This window comes from Ovis canadensis, chromosome 12 (genome assembly GCF_042477335.2).
Source record: "Ovis canadensis isolate MfBH-ARS-UI-01 breed Bighorn chromosome 12, ARS-UI_OviCan_v2, whole genome shotgun sequence".
In the NCBI taxonomy this organism is placed as follows: domain Eukaryota; kingdom Metazoa; phylum Chordata; class Mammalia; order Artiodactyla; family Bovidae; genus Ovis; species Ovis canadensis.
Window position 1 is genome coordinate 50714055 of NC_091256.1, and position 13935 is coordinate 50727989.

The following is a 13935-nucleotide window of genomic DNA, read 5'->3' on the forward strand; positions in this document are numbered from 1 at the left end:
AATATTTTCGAAGTTGAGACTCTTTAATTTTTGGCTTTATTGCTATTTGTAGTTCTTCTTCAGTGGATTACCTCATACAATTTACTTTTAGAAATTCAGCTGTTGTATTTTTATTACTGGTTTACAACAGCTCTTTGTGTGTTATGAATGTAGCTCTTTCTTTGTCAGTTACATGTATTACAAAGGTGTCTTCCCATTGTGTCATTTGTCTATTAACTTTTTCCATGTAGAAATGTTTAATTTTTAAAAGCAAATCTATTGTTTTCTTTACAGCTTCTTGTTACACTTAGACTTACCTCACCTTATACTTACAGATACATATTTCTCTGTTTTCTTCTAATAGAGAGCTTTCATTTGCTTTAGTTCCAGTAAAAATCTACTTTTATATAGTTGAGATAAGTAGTAAACAGATTTTTCAAATCAGATATGTCACACCTCGCTTTAATTCCCCATTCATTTGAAAGGACAACACGATCTTAGACTAAGCTCCCCTTATGCTTGGGTTTGTTTCTGTTTAAAAAAAAAAAGGGGAAAAAAAAAAGTCAACAGGCCTAAGATGGAACCACTTGTCCCCAGAACAGCAAACCTAGACTTAATTGCAGCTTCTACTTCTCTCAGGAATGGAATTTCTGGAAATTTCTGGTCAGCACTGATGAGGTAGTTTTGCCTGAAACTTTCTTTTCTTTTGCTAATAGCCTCTTTGTCCTGTTCCATTTCTGGAAAAGCCATCCATTTTATACAGCTCCTTGGAGAACCCTTCTGTTTACTAGATGGTGTGCAGCTCAACTCATGAGCTGTTGGATAAAGCTAAATAGAAAGCAAGATTGCTCAGTTGAATTTTGTATTTTAAGTGTTCCAAACTCTCCTCGGTTCCTTTGGTCTTTTTGTCTGTTATTGGGCTAGTCATTCTATTTTGATAACTGCATCTTTATGACTTTTTGTTGTTGGCAACTTTTATATATTTATTATTTGTGTGGAGTTTATAATCAACTCCTCCAGTGCCTTTCCCCTCATTCACTTACCTGCCAAATCCTATTGAATTTTTGAATGGAGTTATATAAAATTTATTATAATTTAATTTGGAGGGAGTTTGACTGCTTTACACTATGAAGTCTACCCTTCTAGGAAAATATGCTGACCTCTATGTCAGGCAATTTACACATTAGTTTCATTGTATCCTCATACTAACATTATTATTTGGATATTTATTATCTCTTATTACAGAGGAAGAAATTAAGTCTTTCAGTTCAGTTCAGTTCAGTTGCTCAGTCATGTCCGACTCATTGCGACCCCAATCGCAGCACTCCAGGCCTCCCTGTCCATCACCAACACCCGAAGTTCACTCAGACTCACATCCATCGAGTCAGTGATGCCATCCAGCCATCTCATCCTCTGTCGTTCCCTTCTCCTCCTGCCCCCAATCCCTCCCAGAATCAGAGTCTTTTCCAATAAGTCAACTCTTTGCATGAGGTGGCCAAAGTATTGGAGTTTCAGCTTTAGCATCATTTCTTCCAAAGAAATCCCAGGGTTGATCTCCTTCAGAATGGACTGGTTGGATCTCCTTACAGTTCAAGGGACTCTCAAGAGTCTTCTCCAACACCACAGTCCAAAAGCATCAATTCTTCGGCACTCAGCCTTCTTTACAGTCCAACTCTCACATCCATACATGACCACAGGAAAAACCATAGCCTTGACTAGACAGACCTTAGTCAGCAAAGTAATGTCTCTGCTTTTGAATATACTATCTAGGTTACTCATAACTTTTCTTCCAAGGAGTAAGCGTCTTTTAATTTCATGGTCGCAATCACCATCTGCAGTGATTTTGGAGCCCCCCAAAATAAAGTCTGACACTGTTTCCCCATGTATTTCCCATGAAGTGATGGGACCGGATGCCATGATCTTCGTTTTCTGAATGTTGAGCTTTAGGCCAACTTTTTCACTCTCCACTTTCCCTTTCATCAAGAGGCTGTTTAGTTTCTCTTCACTTTCTGCCATAAGGGTGGTGTCATCTGCATATCTGAGTCTTAGGTTAGTTTAATTGTTCAAGTTCATGTAGCAGAGAGTGGGTAAAATGAAAATTAAAACCCAGGTCAGCAGACCAGCAGGTTTCCAAAACTGATATTCCTTCCACTCATGTATTTGTCTCCAGTGTCAGATGAGGAAAGAGATGGGGAAGGCCTGAATTAGAGCAATAGCAGTGGAAAAAATAAGAAGGCTGATTTGAGAGATGCTTAGGATTCAGTGATTTATTGGATTTGGGGTAAAGACAGAGATAAAGCTGGGGCATATAGGATTAATGGGTTGGGTGGTAGAGACATTCACCAAGAGATACAACACAGGAGAGGAGCAGGGTCTCTGGGGAAGGTTGTGAGTTTCATTTTGGATATGTAGCTTTTGGTGTCATTCAGAGGTGATTGGAGGTCTGCATGAATTGTAGTGGAAGGATAAGGGCAAGGAGAGATGAAGATCCTACTAAAGGTGTTGTTTAAATCATCCCCCAGGCCACTAGACCCCTATAGTTTTCACTAGTGAGACAGGCTTCTGAATCTTCATGGGATGCATCTCCCGCTCTCTAGAGTGTTTGTGTCTTACCAAGGCCTTCAAAATGCCTGCCATTTCTTGCTTATCTCAACTGATTAACATGGTGCCATCTGCAGAATATACTAATATATGTTCAGATGGCCCAAGTCCCTTTAGACTATATTATGACAGAGGGAGAGAGTATCACCTTAGAGCAAAACCATAACTGCAATATATTGTCCCTTCCATGGGAACATGAACTGTTTCTGCTCTGTTGTCTTGATAATATGGAAAAGAATTCTTTGACCAGATCAGTGATAAACACTTTGTTATCGAGACAGTGCCAGTGCGCTTTAACTAAAAATAGCATGTCTGTCACCACAGCTGCACGTAGAGGTAGTATGGATGGAGTTTGTTGCAGCCCATTGTTATTCTCTAGGATCACATGGTTTCCTTATGAATCAGACATGAATTAAATGGAAATACGGCGAGGACTACCGCTCCTGTCATCCCCCTGCCTAGCATACAAGATTGTTTTGATTTATTATCTCAGCTGAAAGGTAAGGGTGGTAGAGTTTGGTCTTCCTACCATAATATGCCATGTTGTGAATGACTCTAGTTTGCTCTGATGGCTAAGAGGAGGAGGTGGAAGCAAATTTTAATCTTTGAAAGTTTTTTTTTTTCTTGTAAGGGAGAGGCCTCTGTGTCATCTTCAAGAAAAGGGGAATGTTAATTTTTAATATGGAGGAGTGGGCCTCTTCTGAAGGCACAGAAAGGTCAAGGGAATCTGATGTTTCAAGGATTTTTAGAGCATTGACCTAAAGGTCCTGTTTTCCAGTCTCAAAGTACCATGCTTTTTGAAGCAGGGTCCTTCCTCTGGCATACTGGACTTGTCAGAGTTGAGATTTTAAACTTGTCTGGAGCACACTAAGGTTAAGACTGGGACCCAATTCTCAGATTTTTTTAGAGCTCTAACCTCCAGCTTCTAGGGTTAGTCTTATATGTTGCCTAGGAGGCCCTTTAACTTTCTCATTCCTTAGCACTATCGACATTTTGAGCATGAGAATAAATCTTTGTTGGGGAAGATATTGTATTGTGCGCTATTGGGTGGTTAGCAGCATCGTACCAGAGGCCAGAAGCAACCTCCACCCCCCACCCTCCCAGTTGTGGCAACCAAACACGTCTTCAGACACTGTCAAATGTTCCCTTGTTGCGGCAAAACTGACTGTGTAGGGAACCACTGACTGAGATAAAAGGACGTTAGGGTGGGGCAAGCGGATATTATGTGCCTCAACTACTCTGATGTAATATACCCTTCACTCACACCCCCAGAACATGTTGAACCTGGCTCTGTCCAACCTTAGAGCACACTTACACCATAGTGGGTAGCGCGATGCACTGCCCACATTGCTTCAAGACCGAGGCACGCATTTTCAAGCAACGAGAATGTTGACTACGGAAGGTTCACAGCTGATGGAAACTGCCCTCAGCTGAAGGCAGCTGCCTTCTGCAAGGTTTCACACCCTCCCTGTAGGTGTCTGCATCAGGGACGGGCCGACATGATGGCACAATGCCACTGCCACAATTTAAAACAACCAGATTCGAAAGATGACATTCTGCATGATTCCATCCAAACGATATTTCAGAAGACACTAAAACCACAATGGCAAAAATCAAATCAGTGGTCGCCATGGCAAAGAAGGAGTGGGGATTGATCCCAGTCATGTGAGAGAACTTTTGGGGAGGATAGAAGCATTTTATATCCTTATTGTGGAGGCAGTTACATGAGTGTATGTGTGTGTCAAAATTCATAGAACTGTACACTAAAAAAAGATAATTTAACTGGATGTAAATTTACCTTGATAAACTTAACTTGGAAAAAATATTAAAAAACAAAACAATTTTGAAGGGCCATTCTACTCCCAGAGCTCCCCATGGGATAGGTAGTGGCCTTTGTCTCAACTTCTTTGCAGTTCAGTTCCTCCCTTTGTCTAGTCCTTCTTCTTTCTCTCCCAGAAATGTGGTGTTCCCGAGAACAAACACAAATGAGATCTTCCACAAATCTCTCTCTTGGTGTCTATTCCCAAGAAAGTCCGTCTGAGAAGGCAGACAAAATAGGATTTTAGAGTTGGATAGCTGGCAATAAGAATCCTGTCGCTACGGTTCTGATAGACGCTGGCATGTGGTGAAAGTGAAAGCCGCTCAGTCATGTCTGACTCTTCACAACCCCATGAACTGTAGCCCACCAGGTTCCTCTGTCCATAGGATTCTCCCGGCAAGAACACTGGAGTGGGTTGCCACTCCCTTCTCCAGGGGATTTTCCTGACTGAGGGATCGAACCTGGGTCTCCCTCACTGCAGGCAGATTCTTTACCATCTGAGCTACCAGGGAAGTGATGAGACATGTGGTGAGTAGTACAAAATTGCTTAAACTTTTCAATCAGAGTGAAGTAAGGAAGAGAAAAGCAAATATTGTATATTAACACATGAATATGGAATCTAGGAAAAATCGGTACAGATGAAACTATTTGCAGGGCAGAAATAGAGATGCTGAGGTAGGGAGTGGATGTGTGAACACGGGGGTGGAGGGGATGAATTGGGAGGTTGGGACTGACGTATGCGCACAGCCAAATGTAAAACAGAAAGTTCGTGGGAACCTGCTGTATAGACAGCGAGCTCAGCTCAGTGCTCTGTAGGCTAGAGGGCTGGGACAGGGTGGGTTGGGAGGGAGGTCCAAAAGGAAGGAAATACACACACACACACACACACACACACAGCTGATTCACTTCATTGTACAGCAAAACTAACACAACACTGTAAAGCAACTATACTCCAGTTTAAAAAAAACACAAAACGAAACGTTTGTTGGGAAGTGAGATGGGATACAAGTGAAGAGAACATACTGACAGTGCAGTATCCCAAGCATTTGAGAAGTTCAGTCAGTTCAGTCACTCAGTCGCGTCTGACTCTTTGCAACCCCATGGACTGCAGCATGTCAGGCCTCCCTGTCCATCACCAACTCCTGGAGTTTACCCAAACTCATGTCCATTGAGTTGGTGATGCCATCCAAACATCTTATCCTCTGTCATCCCCTTCTCCTCACACCTTCAATCTTTCCCAGCATCAGGGTCTTTTCAAATGAGTCAGCTCTTTGCATCAGGTGACCAAAGTATGGGAGTTTCAGCTTCAACATTAGTCCTGCCAATGAATATTCGGGACTGATTTCCTTTAGGATGGACTGGTTGGATCTCTTTGAAGTCCAAGGGATGTGAAATTCGAAAAAGACAGTAAGAATTCTGATGATGAAAAAAGTTAGTAGTGCTGAGGTTGAGAATGCCTGATCTAATGGTTTCAGCTGCAGATGATTTTTCCTTGAGTCAATAGTTGACTTGCCATTTCCTTCTCCAGAGGATCTTCCTGACTCAGGGATCGAACCTAGGTCTCCCTCATTGCAGGCAGCTGCTTTACCCTCTGAGCCACCAGGGAAGCCCATCAATAGTTGATTGCTGCTGCTGCTGCTGCTGCTGCTGCTAAGTTGCTTCAGTCGTGTCCGACTCTGTGCGACCCCATAGACGGCAGCCCACCAGGCTCCCCTGTCCCCGGGATTCTCCAGGCAAGAACACTGGAGTGGGTTGCCATTTCCTTCTCCAATGCATGAAAGTAAAAAGTGAAGTCGCTCAGTCATGTCCAACTCTTCCCAGCCCCATGGACTGCAGCCTACCAGGCTCCTCCGTCCATGAGATTTTCCAGGCAAGAGTACTGGAGTGGGGTGCTATCACCTTCTCCACAATAGTTGATTAGGGTTTATAAATTCAATCATTTATTCCACATTTATTAGATGGAGTACTGAAAAAAAGAGCTTTTAATGATCACCTAAGTTTACTTGCTTTCTCTAATTGTAGGATAACAGAATAACCAGCTCTGGAATAATACAGTTGGCAGTCAGAAAATCATTATAGTTTTCACTTCAGGCCTAAATTAAGTACAGATAAATTAAAAATGTAAAAATGAGAATCAATAAGATTTGATAAACAGTTACTGAAGGTAGGCAGATGTTATAATGACTCTTGATTTTCTAACTGAGTTTATAGTGGTGCCAGACACTAAATAAAAGAGAACAACAAGGATGAAAGATTTGAAGTTATTCAGTTTGAGAAATTTAGCAGATTAAATATCATTCACTTCCTTTTCTCAGCCTCTATGAGAAAACTGCTCTTCTTTGAGCCTTTGATGGTGTTCTTGGGTGCATGGCTTGCTTTAACTGATAGAATGTGGATGAAAATGATAGCTGCCCTTTCAAAGCCTAAGCCAAAGAGGCATTGTATATTTGTGCTCAGGGAAGGAACTTCTACCACCTACCATGAAAATAAAAAGCTCTTTCATTCTGGGTCCCAGAACAAAACACATACAGAGCAGATCTAAGCTTAACCCACACTTTGGAGCAGAACTGCCTAGCCAAGCTCATTCTAGATGAGCTGAACTACAATCAATCTGCAGATTCATGAGCGTGAGAATCAATGTTTCTTTACCATTGCATGTGTGGTAGTTTGTTATATGGCAATAAGATAGAAACAAAACCCCTGAAGGACACACGTGAAAACGCATAGTATAGATCTGGATATGCAGGTCTCAAAATTAAGAGAAGATCACAAAGGGAAAAAGAATAGTGTAAGAGAAGAACCAAAGTCAGAACCCTGGGGAACATTGACAAATTGGCCATTTATCATTTGGGCATGCTCAGTTCTGAATACTGAAGGTATTTTCCTCTGTGATTGTATTATCTACTTTAGGTATAAATGTGGATATATGTGGGAGAAGGCAATGGGACCCCACTGCAGTACTCTTGCCTGGAAAATCCCATGGACGGAGGAGCCTGGTAGGCTGCAGTCCATGGGGTCGCAAAGAGTCGGATATGACTGAACAACTTCACTTTCACTTTTCACTTTCATGCACTGGAGAAGGAAATGGCAACCCACTCTAGTGTTCTTGCCTGGAGAATCCCAGGGACGGGGGAGCCTGATGGGCTGCCGTCTATGGGGTCGCACAGAGTCAGACATGACTGAAGTGACTTAGCAGTGGATATATGTGTGTATGTATTACTATAAGAACTACCTGTATATTCTACCCAGCCACTTACAGCTGTGATACATACACGGACTCTGGATTACCCAGATAAGATAAAATGCCAATCTGTATTTTGGCCGCGCGGTGTCTTCGTCGCTGTGCACGGGCTTTTCTCTAGTTGCAGTGAGTGGGGCTACTCTCTGGCTGTGGTGTGTGGGCTTCTTAGTGCGGCGGCTTCTCTTGCTGCAGAGCACAGGCTGTAGAACGTGGGCTCAGTAGTTGTGACACAGCAAGTGGGATCTTCCTGGACCGGAAACAAACCTATGTCCCCTGCATTGGCAGGCAGATTCTTAACCACTGGACCACCAGGGAAGTCCCAGGGTTGGTCATAATACTATGATTTTAAAAGGGAAATTGCTCTTGCTTCTTTTCACTTTATATCCCAGCTTCTCTTGTTGGCTGAATTTTGCCTCCTTAACAAAACATCTCTCCAGACTTCCAGGTCAGTTTCCATTAGAAGCCACTCAGTATGTCAGTCTTTGAAACTGATTAGTCAATTTCTCTTTCCTCAATATTCAGTTGAGAAAATTTTGGTTTTTGCTTTAGGGCATTGAAGAATCCATTTTATTCTGCAAAGGTTGGAGGTTCTTGTTTTACTTTGGTGCTCTCTCTTTTCCTCTTCTTTCTCTCCTCACTCCCTCTCCTCCCCTTTTCTTCTTCCTCTCTCTTTTCACTGAACACTCTCCCCTGAACTCTGCCATTCTGCTCCTTTTTGTAAGGATATTTTCTAGTTCCTTGAGGTACTAAGAACAGGGTTAAGAGCTGTTTTTGCTCTTGCACCTCAATTCTACAAGTGTAAAGTAAAGTTTTTTTGCTTCTTAGTTTTGTTTGTTTGTTTTTGAAAATAGTATTGATAACACAATGTTCATCTTTTAAATGCTTTTAAATGTTCCTGTTAGCTACCAGAATCACAATAGCATCATTGACCACAAAATGTGCTTTCATGCTAATAGGGCCTGGAGCCTCTGCTCTAAGTCTAGGTGGAGACAGACACAGAATTGCATGTAAACAAAAGTTCATGAAGTGGGTTGCAGATGCTCTCTCCCAACCAACTCTTCAGAGCAACTTCCTGTTCTCATGAGGAACAAACCAGAATGAATTGCTTTATGTAGACAGGATAGGAGCAAGATAGTATCATTTTCTTATCTGAAATTATGGCTTGATACTCATCTCCTTGGTTCAGATCTTTAACAGAAAGGGGAAGTTCTGATAAATAGCTAGTTATGAGGGAAGATGATGCATTTAATTTTAGAAACATTGAATTTCAGAATCTAGTGAGTTTTGGGAACACAGAACCCAGTTTTGAAGTGCATATCATTAGGCTTTGAACACATGGAGTTTAAGGCTCAGTGAGATTTTCCTATGGAGGTGTCCAACTGGCAGAGCTGACATACTGAAGAGGTGTCAGGGCCAGAGTTACAGATTTGGTCATTACTTTTATGTTTGAAGCTTTGTGAGGTGATGGGGAAACTCCTGGACTGCCAAAAGCAGGGATTGAGGATTGAGCCTTGGGTTATACCCAATTTGGTACATGGAAGGAGAAAGTGAAACCAAGAAAAAAAAGATGAATAGATATGGTAGGGAGACTGTGACAATATAGCCTTGTGCATGCCAACACTGATAGAATTCTGAGAAGGCAGGTGTGATTATATAACTGAGCAAGGGCTTGTGTGCCCAAAAGGCAGAAAGCCAAACTCTGGTAGCAAGTATTTGCAGCAAAGTAAGGATTTATTTGCAGGGAGTCAAGCAAAGGAGTGGGAGATAGGACTCAGATCCATTCCACCTTGGTCTTTGAGTCAGGGATAATTTTAAGGGGAAGAACAGAAAAACTGGGATAAATCATCATCCTGTGACATTTCTTAATCATGTTTTTAGGAGTCAAGATGTGTCCAGTTTATGATTCTCTAGCCAGGTGGCCCATGGCTTAGGGGTCTCTGAGCTCATCTTGTCCTGGAAAAACAACTTTAGTTTGTATATTAATACTGAAATATAACAATAGCAACTTTAGTCCATTAACAATATTTAGGGACAACTGCAACATTAATCATCTGATTCTGGTTGATTAGTGGTCAGCACAGAATTGAGGTCAGGGGATAAGAAAGGGAAAAAAGTTATGGATAGAAAGATGAATCACAGACTCAGTAAAAGGACTTGTTTTCAGCAGGACTCATTTTCAGTTATGATTGTCTGCACGAAAGAGAGACCAGTAGCACAAAGGCTGAGTAAAAGCCATCTGATTAGGTGATGAGGAGGCACTGGGAATCTTTGAGAGATGATTCAGTGGAGTTGTATAGACTAGAAAACAGTGTCAGCAATTAGGGGGAGATTCACTGATGAGGAAATGGAGGAGAGGAAGACAGACAACTTTTCAAAAAAATATAGACAGGGAACAAAGAAGAAAAAGAACTCCAGGATTAAAGTCAGAGTTACCTATCCTGTTAGAAAAAACTCCAGGGATCCTCACTGCTCTGACATTGGATGACTTGGGATTTTGTGATATTTATCACCTTTTTAAAAATGTGCAATTTCTTCTATGAAGACCTACAAGAACTTCTAGAATTAACACCAAAAAAAAGATGTCCTTTTCATCATAGGGGACTGGAATGCAAAAGTAAGAAGTCAAGAGATACCTGGAGTAACAGGCAAGCTTGGCCTTGGAGTACAAAATGAAGCAGAGAAAAGGCTAATAGAGTTTTGCCAAGAGAATGAGCTGGTCATAGAAAACACTCTCTTCCAACAACACAAGAGAAGACTCTACACATGGACATCACCAGATGGTCAGTACCAAAATCAGCTTGATTATATTCTTTGCAGCCGAAGAAGAAGAAGCTCTATACAGTCAGCAAAAACAAGACCAGGAGCTGACTGTGACTCAGATCATGAACTCCTTATTGCCAAATTCAGACTTAAATTGAAAAAAGTAGGGAAAACCACTAGACCATTCAAGCATGACCTAAATCAAATCCTTATGATTATACAGTGGAAGTGAGAATTAGATTTAAGGGACAAGATCTGATAGACAGAGTGCCTGATGAACTATGGATAGTGGTTCATAACATTGTACAGGTGGTGGTGATCAAAACCATCCCAAAGAAAAAGAAATGCCAAAAGGCAAAATGATTGTCTGAGGAGGCCTTACAAATAGCTGAGAAAAGAAGAGAAGCAAAAAGCAAAGGGAAAAAGGAAAGATACACCCATCTGAATGCAGAGTTCCAAAGAATAGCAAGGAGAGATGAGAAGGCCTTCCTCAGTGATCAATGCAAAGAAATAGAGGAAAACAATAGAATGGGAAAGACTAGAGATCTCTTCAAGAAAATTAGAGATACCAAGGGAACATTTCATGCAAAGATGAACTCAATAAAGGACAGAAATGGTATGAACTTAACAGAAGCAGAAAATATCAAGAAGAGGTGGCAACAATGCACAGAAAAACTATATAAAAAAGATCTTAATAACCCAGATAACCACGATAGTGTGATCACTCACCTAGAGCCAGACATCCTGGAGTGCAAAGTCAAGTGGGCCATCACTACGAACAAAGCTAGTGGAGGTGATGGAATTCCAGCTGAGTCATTTCAAATCCTAAAGAATGATGCTGTGAAAGTACTACATTCATTATGCCAGCAAATCTGGAAAACAGCAGTGGCCATAGGACTGGAAAAGATCAGTTTCATTCCAATCTCAAAGACAGACAATGCCAAAGAATATTCAAACTACCGCACAATTGCACTCATCTCTGCTGCTGCTAAGTCACCTCAGTCATGTCTGACTCTGTGCAGCCCCATAGATGGCAGCCCATCAGGCTCCCCCATCCCTGGGATTCTCCAGGCAAGAACACTGGAGTGTGTTGCCATTTCCTTCTCCAATGCATGAAAGTGAGAAGTGAGAGTGAAGTCACTCAGTCATGTCTGACTTTTAGCGACCCCATGGACTGCAGTCTACCAGCTCACATGCTAGCAAAGTAATGCTCAAAATTCTCCATGTCAGGCTTCAACAGTACATGAACCAAGAACTTCCAGATGTTCAAGCCGGATTTAGAAAAGGCAGAGGAACCAGAGATCAAATTGCCAACATCCACTGGATCATTGAAAAGGCAAGAAAATTCCAGAAGAACGCCTACTTCTGCTTCATTGACTATGCTAAAACCTTTGACTGTGTGGATCACAACAAACTGTGGAAAATTCTTAAAGAGATGGAAATACCAGACCATCTTACCTGCCTCCTGAGAAATCTGTATGCAGGTCAAGAAGCAACAGTTAGAATTGGACATGGAACAATGGACTGGTTCCAAATTGGGAAAGGAAGAAGTACATCAAGACTGTATATTGTCACCTTTCTTGTTTAACTTATATGCAGAGTACATCAAGCAAAATGCCAGACTGGATGAAGCACAAGCTGGAATCAAGATTGCAGGGAGAAATATCAATAACCTCAGATACGCAGATGACCCACCCTTACAGCAGAAAGCGAAGAGGAACTAAAGAACCTTTTAGATGAAGGTGAAAGAGGAGAGTGAAAAATCTAGCTTAAAACTCAACATTCAAAAAATGAAAATCATGGCATCCGGTCCCATCACTTAATGGCAAATAGTAGGGGAAACAATGGAAACAGTGACAGACTTTATATTCTTGGGCTCCAACATCACTGAAGACGGTGACTGCAGTCATGAAATTAAAAGATGCTTGCTCCTTGGAAGAAAAGCTATGACCAACCTAGATAGCATGTTAAAAAGCAGAGACATTATTTTACCAACAAAGGTCCATCTAGTCAAAGCTATGGTTTTTCCAGTCACGTATGGGTGTGAGAGTTGGACTATAAAGAAAGCTGAGCACTGAAGAGTTGATGCTTTTGAACTGCGCTCTTGGAGAAGAGTCTTGAGAGTCTATTTGATTGCAAGGAGATCCAACCAGTCTCTCCTAAAGGAAATTAGTCCTGAATATTCATTAGAAGGACTGATGCTGAACCTGAAGTTCCAATACTTTGGCCACCTGATGTGAAGAACTGACTCATTTGAAAAGACCCTGATGCTGGGAAAGATTGAAGGCAGGAGCAGAAGGGGACAACAGATGAGATGGTTGGATGGCATCACTGACTCAATGGACATGAGTTTGAGCATACTCCAGGAGTTGGTGATGGACAGGGAATCCTGGTGTGCTGCAGTCTATGGGGTTGCAAAGAGTTGGACACGACTGAGTGACTGAACTGAACTGAACTGAATTCATTACAATTTCTCTTCGAATTTTAAAGAAATGCTCACTTTGATACCTAATTGTATTTTCATCATTTTGTATGATACTTTATATAAGTTTCTTGTTGTCCACACTTGGATCTTCTCCAGCAAGGATGAATGTTCATGTAACAGACTTCTTTTCTCTCATCTTCTTAGATCCAAGAACAGTTTTGGTAGACATGAGTTCTAGCTCCTCCAGTGAATGACCAAACAGATGTGGCAATTAGCTTACCCTGATTCTTGAAAGGGTACTTAATTTTGGCTCCTCTCAGTGCTGATCGTTTTTTTTTTTTCTTTTCCATTAACTACCCAGAAACACAAACTGCTTTTCAGATTAGCTGCTATTTTTTTAAAAAAATTTTGTTCATTTATTTTGGACGGCACTGGGTCTTCCCTGCTCTGGACAGTCTTTCTGTAGTTGCAGTGAGTAGGGGCTACTCTTCACTAAGGGCTTCTCACTGTGGTGACTTTTGTGGCACACAGGCTCTAGGTGCAGCCTTCAGTAGCTGTAGCATGTGGCCTCAGTAGTTGCCCTCGGTGTACAGGCTCTAGGGCACCCGGGCTTCCGTAGTGGGGGCTCTCAGGCTTGGTGGCATGTGGAGTCATCCCAGACCATGGATCAAACCCTTGTCTCCTGCGTTGGCAAGTGGGCTCCTGTCCACCGTACCACAAGGGAAGACCAGATTAGCCGCTATTACTTTGTAAGGTACTTTCGTAGGTGGCATTGGATGACTCTGCGTTCTTTGTCAACTTGAGGTTCTATATTTGTTTCAAATAGCAGGACTTTAAGGGAAAGAGAGGCAGAGCTTGAAGATTCAACTAGCATTTGTGACCAGGTAGGAGAAGAGGTGGCAGAAAGGGGGGTCGTGAGCCCCTCTGGGGCAGGGTAGGGGGCCAGCATAGGAGGGATTGTCCAGGTGAGGAGTCTGCACGGGCGTGGCTGGGTTTTCCGGGCTGACTGGGGATACAGGGCTGGACTAATAGGACCAGGGAAGAGTGGAAGCTATGCCTGGAGGAGACCTAGCAGAGAAAGCAGCGCAGAGAGGGGAGGGCAAGGTCAGA